This window comes from Pongo pygmaeus, chromosome 2 (assembly GCF_028885625.2).
Source record: "Pongo pygmaeus isolate AG05252 chromosome 2, NHGRI_mPonPyg2-v2.0_pri, whole genome shotgun sequence".
NCBI classification, from domain to species: Eukaryota; Metazoa; Chordata; class Mammalia; order Primates; family Hominidae; genus Pongo; species Pongo pygmaeus.
Window position 1 is genome coordinate 9,509,141 of NC_085930.1, and position 12,866 is coordinate 9,522,006.

General features: G+C 37.9%; 1 protein-coding gene across 1 annotated transcript in view; it reads right to left on the reverse strand.

Moving 5' to 3' along the window:
* The window catches only part of CADM2 (cell adhesion molecule 2), a 579,278-nt gene that overhangs the window by 180,294 nt on the left and 386,118 nt on the right, over nt 1–12,866 (reverse strand). The gene's annotated exons all lie outside the window — the stretch shown is intronic.

Genomic DNA, 12,866 nt, shown 5'->3' on the forward strand with positions numbered 1-12,866 from the left:
GAGCCTGAGAAGGCAAAATCAGTTTGCAGAGCAGAGTACCAAGAAGAGAGATGGACAAAGAGTGGACTCCAGACATCCATAGTGCTCCCCCCAGTATTCGCTTAAGAACTAATCAGTGCATCTGTGTAAGGAAACTGGGGCTGGGACAAGATCTATTTGAAAGGATTAGAGGAAATTGCATATGATGTTCAAACAGGACTGTAAATGGTGCCTATTGCCATCAGCCAGAATCAAAATCCTTACAATTGAAGGCACTGGATACACAGAAAAATTTTACATCAATAAACATGAAAAACATAATTCCTAGTCAAATACTGCTCTGGTCCCACTTAATAAATTTTTAAAAACCTCTGAAAGGACTAACCTCTAAGTAACTTGACTAGAATAAAGCTTAAGAATATTTATAGCAATATGAAAATATACAATAAAAAGGTAAATTTACAGCATCTGGAGTCTAATAAAAAACCATAATGCATTCAAAGAAGCAGGAAAATGCTGTCTACAATGAGGAAATAAATCAATCAATGGAAACTGACCCGAAAATAATTCACCTGGTAGTAATAACAAAGGCATTAAAAATCCAAAAATTAACTCAAAATAGATTCAAAACCTAAACCTAAATGGCAAAATGTATATGTATAATTTTTGTGATCTTGCGTTAGATAAAAATTTCTCACATACAAAACTAAAGCATGATTCATAAAACTAAAATATAATAGTAATACAGCTGAGTGCGGTGGCTCACACCTGTAATCCCAGTACTCTGGGAGGCCAAGGTGGGTGGATCACCTGAGGTCAGGAGTTCAAGACTAGCCTGGTCAAAATGATGAAACCCTGTCTCTACTAATATTACAAAAATTAGCCAGGCGTGTTGGTGCACACCTGTAATCCCAGCTACTGAGGAGGCTGAGACAGGAGAACTGCTCCAACCCAGGAAGCAGAGGTTGCAGTGAGCCAAGATTGCACCACTGCACTCCAACCTGGGAGACAGAGTGAGACTCCGTCTCAAAAAAAAAAAAAAAAAAATATATATATATATACACACAATAAATGAATTGGATTTTATGAATTAGTACAAACATTTTGGAAAATGGCAAGGTCTTTAAAAAGTTAAATATATGGCTACCAGATTATCCAGTTAGTCTGCATCTAGGCATTTGCCTAAGAAAAATGAAGACAAATAGCCATACAAAATTTTACCCACAAATGTTCATAGTAGCTTTATTATAACATCTGCAAACTATAAACAACCTGCATGTCCATCACGGGGTAAACAGGTAACTAATTGTGGTGTATATATCCACACAATAGAATACTACTCAGCAAGAAAACACAGAAGAAACTATGTACATGCAACAACATGAATGAGTCTCAAATACTTATGTTGAAACTCAAAAATAAAAGAAAGATATGTACAGACCCTGTGATTCTTTTTATGCAAAATTGCAGAAAATGCAAACTAATCTATTGTACCATAAAGCAGAACAATGGTTTCCTGGGACTGAGGTGGAGAGTGGACAGAGAAGGTACAGGGAAGGTGTTAGAAAGGATATGAATAAACTTTTGGGGATAATAAATACATTTTTTATCTTGTTTCTGGTGATGGTTTCACTACTACAGACATTTGTCAAAACTTAATAAATTGCAAAATTTTAGTATCTATAGATTGATTTTTGTCAATTATATCTTAATAAATTTATTTTTAAAATAAATATGAAAAAGTAAAGACTCTCAACGATTTCTGGTGATTATTCTTTCAACTCAACCACTCATATACACCTGGAACAATCATTATATCTCCTTCTATAGAGTGACTTAAGTATCTCCTAGTATTGCCTGAGTCTTGAGGTAGCATATTTAACACCATTGAGAAAACTTCAAGTTATGTGCACGCACACGCACACGCAGATATATGTACCCACATTTAAATGCTATTAATTTTTCTCACTTTATATAGTGCCCAGCATGTTCTGGATGAAATGGCAAGGCCACTTTCAAAGCAGTATGTATAAATAAAGGAACATAAAAATAATAGATCTATGGCATATACTATAAGTTTAAATAGTGATATTTTAAATTCCGTCTTATTATACATGATGCAGGGACTTTAAACTCAGGGGACACAAATCTCTTCCTCTTCATGTTTAATTTAAAGAATTTGCAATGTCTGGTTTACATGTTAATATTTTACTCATTCAAATTAAGGTTTTATACAACTGATGTTGAATGGGTCCTTAGGACAGAACCAGTTTTGCAACACCAAATAAAATAAACAAAAAAATAATCTACCATTTATCAAGTAGTTTCCACAAAGCTTAATCCAAAAAAAAGTAAAACAAGCAAGCAAGAAATAAAGAAAGAAATAAAAAAATAGTTATATGGCCAGAGAATATTACTAAGATATAGGTTAAAGCAATTATTGCTGTAATTCTCAGAAACATTAATAATGCTAACGTACATCCTGATTCCATATTCCAGAATCCTCTTCTAAGAAAGAACTCATAAGGTACGCAGAATGCTAAGAGTCATTTTCTAAATTTAGTACTGTAGGAAGCCCCTTCCTTTCTTTCCTAAATACCTAGTAATGCTTTGCTTTTTAGTCTCTAATCCCACAGGTTCTGAAACTCTATTAATAATAAGGAACATTACAAATACATGAGAAATAATGGAATTTTTAGGCCTGACAACCAGGAATTCGGACTTCGTAAGTCTACTTTAAAACCAGGAATCTGCATTTTGTAAACTACCACCTGAGGTGATTCTAATCTAAGTGGTCTAAAGGCCACTTTTTGAGAAACACAGCATTCAGAAATTCACTCTTCTCCAACTGCCGATATATTATTTACTAAGTAGCTTACAGTAAAATTATGCTATATTTTGCCAACTTGAAAATTAGAAGCTGCACTATCTTTGATTGACATTAAAATGTATGGCAACAACCTACTCACACAAGGAAACATAGCTAATGTCAATTCGAGCTTAATGGCCAAACATTTTGAAACACACGGTATATAATAAGTAAATAATGCTTATAGAATAATGGCAATACCATTAGATCCTGGCAAACTTCAATGACCCACTACAGAGTCCAGCTTTGGTGGCTAACCAGGTGTACACAGCATAATTCTCAGGGCAGGGAACACATGTGGAGAGAAGTTCTGTTTGAAGCATACTGTACACATAATGAGAAATGGCTATTTTAAAAGGCTAAAACTTAAACATTTCTTATTACAGAATGGCAGATCTTTATATAGTCAAAATCTCTTTCCTCATTAACTTCAAAAACCTACTATAAGCATAACCTTTTAAATTCTGTATAATTACTTCAACCCCAAACTTTTTTCTCTTTTATTTGAGACAAGGTCTTACTATGTCACCCAGGTTAGAATGCAGTGGTGCTATCATGGCTCTCTGCAACCTCAAACTTCCAGATTCAAATGATCTTCCAACCCCAGCCTCCCAAGCAGCTGAGACTAATGTGCCACCACACCCGGCTAATTTTTAAATTTTTTGTAGAGAGAGGATCTCATTATTTTGTCCAGGCTGATGTCCAAGTCTTGGGTTCAATTGATCCTCCTGCCTCAGCCCCACAAAGGGCTGGGATTAGAGGCATGAGACACCATGCCCAGCCTTAACCTCAACATTTTAAAGAATGAACTGTATTAGTCCATTCTCACACTACTAATAAAGACACCCCCAAGGCTGAGTAATTTATAAAGAAAAAGAGGTTTAATGGACTCACAGTTCCGTATGGCTGGGGAGGCCTCACAGAAAGCAAAGGAGGAGCAAAGGCTGGGGAGGCCTCATGGCAGAAAGCACAGGAGGAGCAAAGGCACGTCTTCCATGGCAGCAGGCAAGAGAGAGTGTGCAGGGGAATTGCCCTTTATATAACCATCAGATTTCATGAGACTTATTCACTATTATGAGAACAGCATGGAAAAACTTCCCCCGTGATTCATTTACCTCCCACTGGGTCCCTCCCATAACACCTGGGAATTATGGGAGCTACAATTTAAGATAAGATTTGGATGGGGACACAGATTGCCCCCACATTTCAAAACCAATCATGCCTTCCCAACAGTCCCCTGAAGTCTTAAGTCATTTCAGCCTTAACTCAAAAGTCCACAGTCTAAAGTCTCATCTGAGACAAGGCTAGACCCTTCTGCCTATGAGCCTGTAAAATCAAATGTAGTTAGTTACTTCTTAGATACAATGGGGGTATAGTTATTGGGTAAATACACCTGTTCCAAATGGGAGAAATTGGTCAAAATGAAGGATCTACAGGCCCTGTGCATTGTCACAATCTGGCAGGGCAGCCAAATCTTAAAGCTCCGAAATGATCTCCTTTGATTCTATGTCTCACATCCAGGTCGCACTGATGCAAGAGGTGGGCTCCCATGTCCAGGTCACACTGATGTAAGAAGTGGGCTTCCACGGCCTTAGGCAGCTGCACCCCCATGGCTATGTAGGGTACAGCCCCCCTCCCAGCTGCATTCATAGCAGGCGTGAGTGTCTGCAGCTATTCCAGGTGCAGGCTTCAAGCTCAGTGGATCTACCATTCTCAGGTCTAGAGGACAGTGGCCCTCTTCTCACAGCTCCACTAGGCAGTGCCTCAGTCGGGACTCTCCGTGGGTGTTATGACCGCAATTTTCCTTCCACATTGCCCTAGCAGAAGTTCTCCATGAGGGCCCTGCCCCTGCAGCAAACTTCTGCTTTGACATCCAGGCATTTCCATACATCCTCTGAAATCTAGGCAGAGGTTCCAGAATCTCAATTCTTGACTTTTTGCACCCACAAGCTCAACACCACATGTAAGCCACTAAGGCTTGGGATTTGCACCCTCTGAAGCAGCATCCTGAGCCGTATGTTGGCCCCTTTTAGCCACAGCTGGAGCTGAAGCAGCTGGGGTGCAAGGGAACATGTCCAGAGGCTGCACACAGCAGAAGTCCCTGGACCTGGCCTAGGAAACCATTTTTCCCTTCTAGGCCTCTGGGCCTGTAATGGGAGGGGCTGCCCTGAAGGTCTCTGACATGCCCTGGAGACATTTTCCTCATTGTCTTGGTGATTAACATTTGGCTCCTAATTACTTATGCAAATTTTTGCAGCCCACTTGAATTTCTCCCCAGAAAATGGTTTTTTTTTTTTTTTAATTATACTTTAAGTTTTAGGGTACATGTGCACAATGTGCAGGTTAGTTACATGTGTATACATGTGCCATGTTGGTGTGCTGCACCCATGAAATCATCATTTAACATTAGGTATATCTCCTAAAGCTATCCCTCCCCCCTCCCCCAACCCCACAACAGGCCCCAGTGTGTGATGTTCCCCTTCCCGTTTCCATGTGTTCTCATTGTTCAATTCCCACCTATGAGTGAGAACATGTGGTATTTGATTTTTTGTCCTTGTGATAGTTTGCTGAGAATGATGCTTTCCAGCTTCATCCATGTCCCTACAAAGGACATGAATTCATCATTTTTTATGGCTGCATAGTATTCCATGGTGTGTATGTGTCACATTTTCTTAATCCAGTCTATCATTGTTGGACATTTGGGTTGGTTCCAAGTCTTTGCTATTGTAAATAATGCCGCAATAAACATACGTGTGCATGTGTCTTTATAGCAGCATGATTTATAATCCTTTGGGTATATACCCAGTAATGGGATTGCTGGGTCAAATGGTATTTCTAGTTCTAGATCCCAGAGGAATGGCCACACCGCCTTCCACAAGGTTTGAACTAGTTTACAGTCCCACCGACAGTGTAAAAGTGTTCCTATTTCTCCACATCCTCTCCAGCACCTTTTGTTTCCTGACTTTTTAATGATCGCCGTTCTAACTGGTGTGAGATGATATCTCATTGTGGTTTTGATTTGCATTTCTCTGATGGCCAGTGATGATGAGCATTTTTTCATGTGTCTTCTGGCTGCATAAAGTCTTCTTTTGAGAAGTGTCTGTTCATATCCTTTGCCCACTTTTTGATGGGGTTGTTTGTTTTTTTCTTGTAAATTTGTTTGGGTTCATTGTAGATTCTGGATATTAGCCCCTTGTCAGATGAGTAGATTGCAAAAATTTTCTTCCATTCTGTAGGTTGTCTGTTCACTCTGATGGTAGTTTCTTTTGCTGTGCAGAAGCTCTTTAGTTTAATTGGATCCTGTTTGTCAATTTTGGCTTTTGTTGCCATTGCTTTTGATGTTTTAGACATGAAGTCCTTGCCCATGTCTATGTCCTGAATGGTATTGCCTAGGTTTTCTTCTAGGGTTTTTATGGTTTTAGGTCTAACATTTAAGTCTTTAATCCATCTTGAATTAATTTTTGTATAAGGTGTAAGGAAGGGATCCAGTTTCAGCTTTCTACATATGTCTAAGCCAGTTTTCCTAGCACCATGTATTAAATAGGGAATCGTTTCCCCAGAAAATGGGGTTTTCTTTTATACTGCATCAGCAGGCTGCAAATTTCCCCTACTTTTATGCTCTGCTTTCCCTTTAATGTTTTACCACTTAGAAATTTCTTCTGCCATATACTCTAAATTATCTCTCTGAAGTTCAATTGTTCCACAGATCTCTATGGCAGCAGCAAAATGCCACCAATCTCTTTGCATGGCAAGGAAGACCTTTACTCCAGTTCCCAATAAGTTTCTCATCTCCCTCTGAGACCACCTGAGGCTGAACTTTGTTGTCCATATCACCATCAGCATTTTGATCAAAGCCATTCAAGAAGTTTCTAGGAAGTGCCAAAGTTTCCCACATCTTCCTGCTTTCTGAGCCCTCCAAGTCTCTAGGCAAGTCTAAATTGTCCCACATTTTCCTATCTTCTTCTGATACCTCCAATCTGTCCCTATCTTTCTGCCTGTTACCCAGTTTCAGAGTCGCCTCCATATTTTTGGGTAACTTTACAGCAGTGTCTCATTAGTGTATTAGTCTGTCTCATGCTGCTAATAAAGATATACCTGAAATGAGTAATTTATAAAGAAAAAGAGGGTTAATGGACTCACAATTCCACATGGCTGGGGAGGCCTCACTATCATGGAGGAAGGCAAAGGAAGAGCAAAGGCATGTCTTACATGTTGGCAGGCAAGAGAGCACGTGCAGGGGAACTGCCTTTATAAAACCATCAGATCTCATGAGACTTATTCACTATCATTGGAACAGCATGGGAAAACACACCTCTATGATTCAATTACCTCCCACCAGGTCCTTCCCAGGACATACCGGGATTGTGGGAGCTAGAATTCAAGATGAGATTTAGGTGGGGACATAGCCAAACCATATCATGAACATATTATAATTTGTGTGTGAATTAATTTCTCCTACTGCCTCTCATTTTCTTAATGAGCAAACATTCATTATCCAAGTGATTTAGGCACCTGAATTTTATAATCTTAATGCTTGCTTTTACTCCATCTGTCCTGATCATTCACCAAGTTCACTTGAAAGTTATCTTCTCTTTCAGAACCATTTCTTTGTAAAAAATTCCATTGTCATCCATTAGTTCAGGTACTTACCAGCTCATGCTTGCAATGCCTCTTAAGTACTAAGCTAGCCTTCAGACTTCTCCCCAAACCCAAGTGCTGGGTCTTAGAATCAGAATTTTCAAGGCTCGTCTTTGCCAGATGTGTGACCATGAATAAATATTCTGTCTCTCTAGATCTCAGTTTCCTAATATTGCTGTGTAACAAATTACTGTAAGTTTAATGGCTTAAAACAACACATATTTATTATCTCACGGTTTCTGTGAGTGAGGAATCAAGATATGGCTAAACCTTGTCCTCTGCTCAGTGTCACTTGGCTAAATAAAGATGTTAGCTGGGGCTATAGTTTCAATCTGAGTTAGGGTCCTCTTCAAGCTCTCTGATTGTTAGTAAATTAATTTCCTTGAGACTATATGTCTGATGTCCCCATGTTCTCACTAGCTATCACCTGGGACTGCTTTCAGCTCCTAGAGGTCACCCACAGTTCTTTGCCACATGGCACCCATAAACAATTCATAGCATACCTATTTGTTTTCTTCTAGGCCAGGAAAATAATGACTCTACCCCTTCTTAAAGACTTCACCTCATTGTATGAGGCCCATCCTTGATAATCTCCCTTTGATGAACTCAAAAGGGGCCCACAGTGATAACTGCAAAACCCATTTTGTAATATAAGGTATCATATTCGAGGCAATCATATCACATCATATTCACAATTATCTCCTGCACGCTAGGGGAAGGGTTTATACAAGGGTGTGGATAATTAAGGGTTATCATAGAATGCTGCCTAATGCATTAATGTAAAAGCTAGTTAGGTAGAAAAGATCTTGAAGTTTTGTAGTAGTAAATCCTCAAACTGCACAGAACTAAACTTATACATGGAATGACAAGTTTAATGTAAATGTAAGCTCTCAGGGAGCTGACAGACTTAGGAAGGCAATGCACGTCTTTTCTCACACTAAGTAGCAGATATTCACTTTCTTGCTATGCAGAAGATTAAAGGCTGCAGTGAAACTACCTGTGGTTTTGGATGCAGCTCTGCCCAGAGGCACCAAAGGGATTTCTGAGTAAAACTCACATAAAGGGGATAAAAAACAGAGTTGGATGAAATTATGATTGTTTCATTTTACTTTTGAAAGCTTATTAAAAAAAAAGTCTCACTATTGCCTATAGAATAAATTTCAAACCCTTAATCTGGAATAAAAGCTCTTTCATGACATAACTGGACCCTGCCTCTGTTTACTTCTCATGCCTATACCACACATAAAGTTTCATAGTTATTTCAATCACATGCTGTTACTCTGCATAGATATATGAAATTCATTTCTTCAAAGTGTCCTACCACCTACTTTTGTCCCAAACACATATGATGAATTCCACTCCTTTGTGAAAGAAAATAGGAATCTCAGGATCCCAAAATCACTGCACCAAAGGGAAAGTTAAGCTTGGGATCTCAGTAATGAAAAAAAAAAAGCCTTTCTTTTTTTTCACAAACTGATAGCTACAATTTCACAAACCTATGTCATAGCCTTATAATAATAGAAGGCCATGTATCTCCCCAAATGGTCTCTCTCCAAAATTACTGACAAGGAAATTCCTTCTGGGTCTGATAATCTATCAGAATACATGCCTTCCCTATAAACTAGCCCTAAAACACAGTTCTGTAAAATCTAACCATGACAATGCAAATTACCAGCTTTTCTTCACAGGAATGAGACAAAGAAAGACTAGAAATAATCCCTCTGCCTATCCAAGACCAGTACATAATCGACTTCTTCCTCTACTTCTTCTGTTCACATGGTTACCTTATGTAAAATGTAGATTGACTGAGAGACAAGTGCATAATTTACTTTTCCCCTGCTCTCTCTTTCTCATGTAAAATATAGATGAACTGAGAGCTAATCAAACGCTCACAAGAATGTAGCCACTTGCCTCATTGTCTACCCTTCCCCCAAACCCCTTTTTCCCTTCTTATTCCCCTCCTGCTTGCTCTTTCCCCTTTAAATATTGAGGTCCTCAAAACCCTTTTTGGAAAAGGCACAGACCACAGATGCTTCTGTGATTTGTGTTATTTTCTTGGGCATGTCCTCAACCTTGGCAAAATAAACCTCAAGATCGACTGAGACTTGCCTCAGTCACTGTTTGGTTTATACATTGTTTAAGACACATTTACTCAATAAACGATCTTTACTGAGTGCCTGCTTCCATCAATGAACTGTTGAGCCTTAACCTCTCCCACAAAGTAGGGCTGATATCTGCTACTTCTCCACAAAACTGTAGCCAGTTCATATACCTGTGCCTGTTACGTCTTATGTTTTTATGTCTCTTTCTCAACTGTGAAAGCCTGGGAGGAATATTTTTGTTTCATTTGTTTATATTTCTAGGACTAATTCAGGAATTGGTACAACTCATCATGATTTCCTGAAAATAAAAATTACAATGATACTGATAATAATATCTAAAATGTATTCAGTGATTCCTTGTACTCTGAAAACACTTCATACATGTCATTTTATACAGAATTCTTGCAAAAGCACTTTGAGGCAACCATTATTATCCTTATTTAGCAAAGGAGAAAAAGAAAGCTCAGAGACAGAGGCAGGATTTCTGTGTAGTTTACTGATACTCCTCATTTTATATTCTTCATACCAACATGATCCTGAAACAGGAGCGTCAACATCATTCACACATTTAACACAATGGTAAACACGCACATTTTCAGGCTCCCCCGTGGGCCTGCTCCACCAGAAAATCTTGGATCAAGGCCTGATAATCTGAGATTCAGCAAGCCCTGTACTTGAGGATGCCCTGGGCTTAATGGCTTCAGAACCACTGTTCTATAATCAAGTATGGACATATTCTGGCCAAGAAAATGTGATAAACTAGCACTTTCAAGTGACTTTTACCCAGAAACTTGGATATAAAATTAATATGTTAGGTAGTGATAGAGAAAAGATAAAGATTTGTATAAACGTTTCTATTTTAGGAAAATATTCTCCATAACATGTTTGATAACCCCAAGGACATCTTCAACAGCTGCAGGTCAAGTTTCTTGGTTTCTCATTTGCATCTTCACTAATGCACCATAGAATACTGTGAAATTGAGAGGCATTTTAACAATTTCTTATTGAATGGAATTTAATTGAATTTGATTAGCCTGTCTTTTCCGTTTGCCTTATTTTATGCTAGGGAGTGTCTTTTTAAAATGTGTCAAGTGATATTATACTAAAAACAGTTAGATGGTAATAGGAAGTCAAATTTTTATCCCTGAAAAGACAAAATAGTGCCAGATAAGGTGGATTACCCCTTTAAATGAGGAGGGTTTGCTAAAGGACGGAAGAGTGAAATTTTGCTTAGCATATCCAGAAACAGCGACTATAGTGAATATTCACTTTGTGCCATAGTCTTCACCTAACTGTATTTACATATACACTTATAAAAATAAAATATATGTCACTCAGAAAGTTCACCAACTGGTTAGGGAGACAAACGATGTAAACATGCTAAAGGATTATAAGATTAGATAGATAGATACATAGATACATAGATAGACAGATAGATAGATGCAAGTGTAGAGATAAATGTTCTGTAAATGGCAGTGCAGTGAAGGCCATAGAAAAAATGGGATCTTCACAAGTTTTCAATACAGCATAGAACCATATTCCGATTCTGTACCTGTTTCTGTCTTCATTGTCGTTCTGATCTTGATTCAGATGATTTTAAACTATGTTGTTTACAAGATTAAACTTTTCATATTTCTTCATATGAGCAAAAATCTTTCCCCTCCTGCCCAATGTATTATTAAATCTGTTTGGCATTTAAAACAGAGGCCAATTTTGTCAAAAATTCACCTCCTTTATAAATGTTTGAGTATATCATGGGTTTGTCATGCAGCTACAATGTGAAAAACAATCAATCAATATTAATGAGGTACTTAATATGTGAAAGTGTATGACCTCCTTGAGGATACAAAAGAGGCAAATCCTTGGAACATAAATAAAATACTAAGAAAATGAGAAGTGAGTAAACAACTAATTAATTAACTAGTTGTGTCAGAATTTAGGAAGAAAAAACATGTAGATAATAAAGTAATTCATTGAAGGATTGTATCTAAGAAGTGCATTTTAGTGTAAGCCAAGACCTTCACACAAAAGGAAATATGTGATGTGTAAGAGTTCACTGCCTGGAGAATTCTTACAGGCTACAAAAGCAGATTTTAAACTTATTCTAAAGTTTAGGGCTTTCCATTAGAAATGCTTAAGCAAGAAAAGTGCCTGGATCAGATTCTTGTTGTAGTAAGATAACTCTGGAAGCAGTGTGGAACTTCCATTAAAGAGAGATCTAACCAAGTCCAGAAATGCCTAGACTAACATATCCTAGAGGCAGAATTAGAATGGATGTTACTGAGCCTTGACAGAATTCAGGAATCAGGTTACACAGTAACCTGAAATTTAATTTAGCATAATAAGATGTCTAACTTGTGTCTTGGGACTTGTATTTCTCAAAATGTAATCCAATAATGTATATTTATTAGAAATACTAAGGCAAGAGTAGTGATCGGGGTAAAACTATGGATAAGGGCGTTTTTGGGAAAAATATGCAGAGAAAGAGTAATTAAAACAGGAAACTGATAAAAATAATTGCACGGATTATAATCATAATTTCTCAGTAATATAGGCAATCTTATCTGCTAAGCCTGCACGCCCATTACAAAGAGTTAATTAGTGTGATATAAGGTATCACAATTATAGGTTAAAATAATCAGAATGTCCGAGCATGGTGGCTCACACCTGCAATCCTAGCACTTTAGGAGGCTGAGGCAGGAGGGTCACTTTAGCCCAGAAATTGGAGACCAGCCTAGGCAACATAGCATGATCTCTACAAAAAGCAAAACAAGTTAGCCAAGCATGGTCGTGCACGCCTGTATTCCCAACTACTCAGAAGGCTGAGGCGGGAAAATCGCTGGAGCCTAGGAGTGCCAGGTACAGTGAGCTATGATCGTACCACTGCATTCCAGCCTGCGTGACAGAGCAAGACCCTGTCTCTTAAAAATAAATAGATAAATAACATTTTAAAATAAGCAGAATGGTTTGCATAAACCTGTTTCATAGAAGATAATGTTGAAAATAATACATATTACAATGGCATAGGAAATATGTTTTAATAATCATCATAAATAATTCTTATACTTAAATACCAAGCCATCTCCCTTATAAACTTATTCCTCTCCCAAAGAATGTATGTTTGAGTGTGTGTGTGTGTGTGTGTGACAGAGAGAGAAGGAGTTTAAATTTAGATATATAAAGAATTTAAAGTATGCACTTTTACTTAGACAAGTACACATTTTTGCCTTTGGTGAGAATTAACAGGAATCAAATTTATTGATTTTATCCAGTTTTAT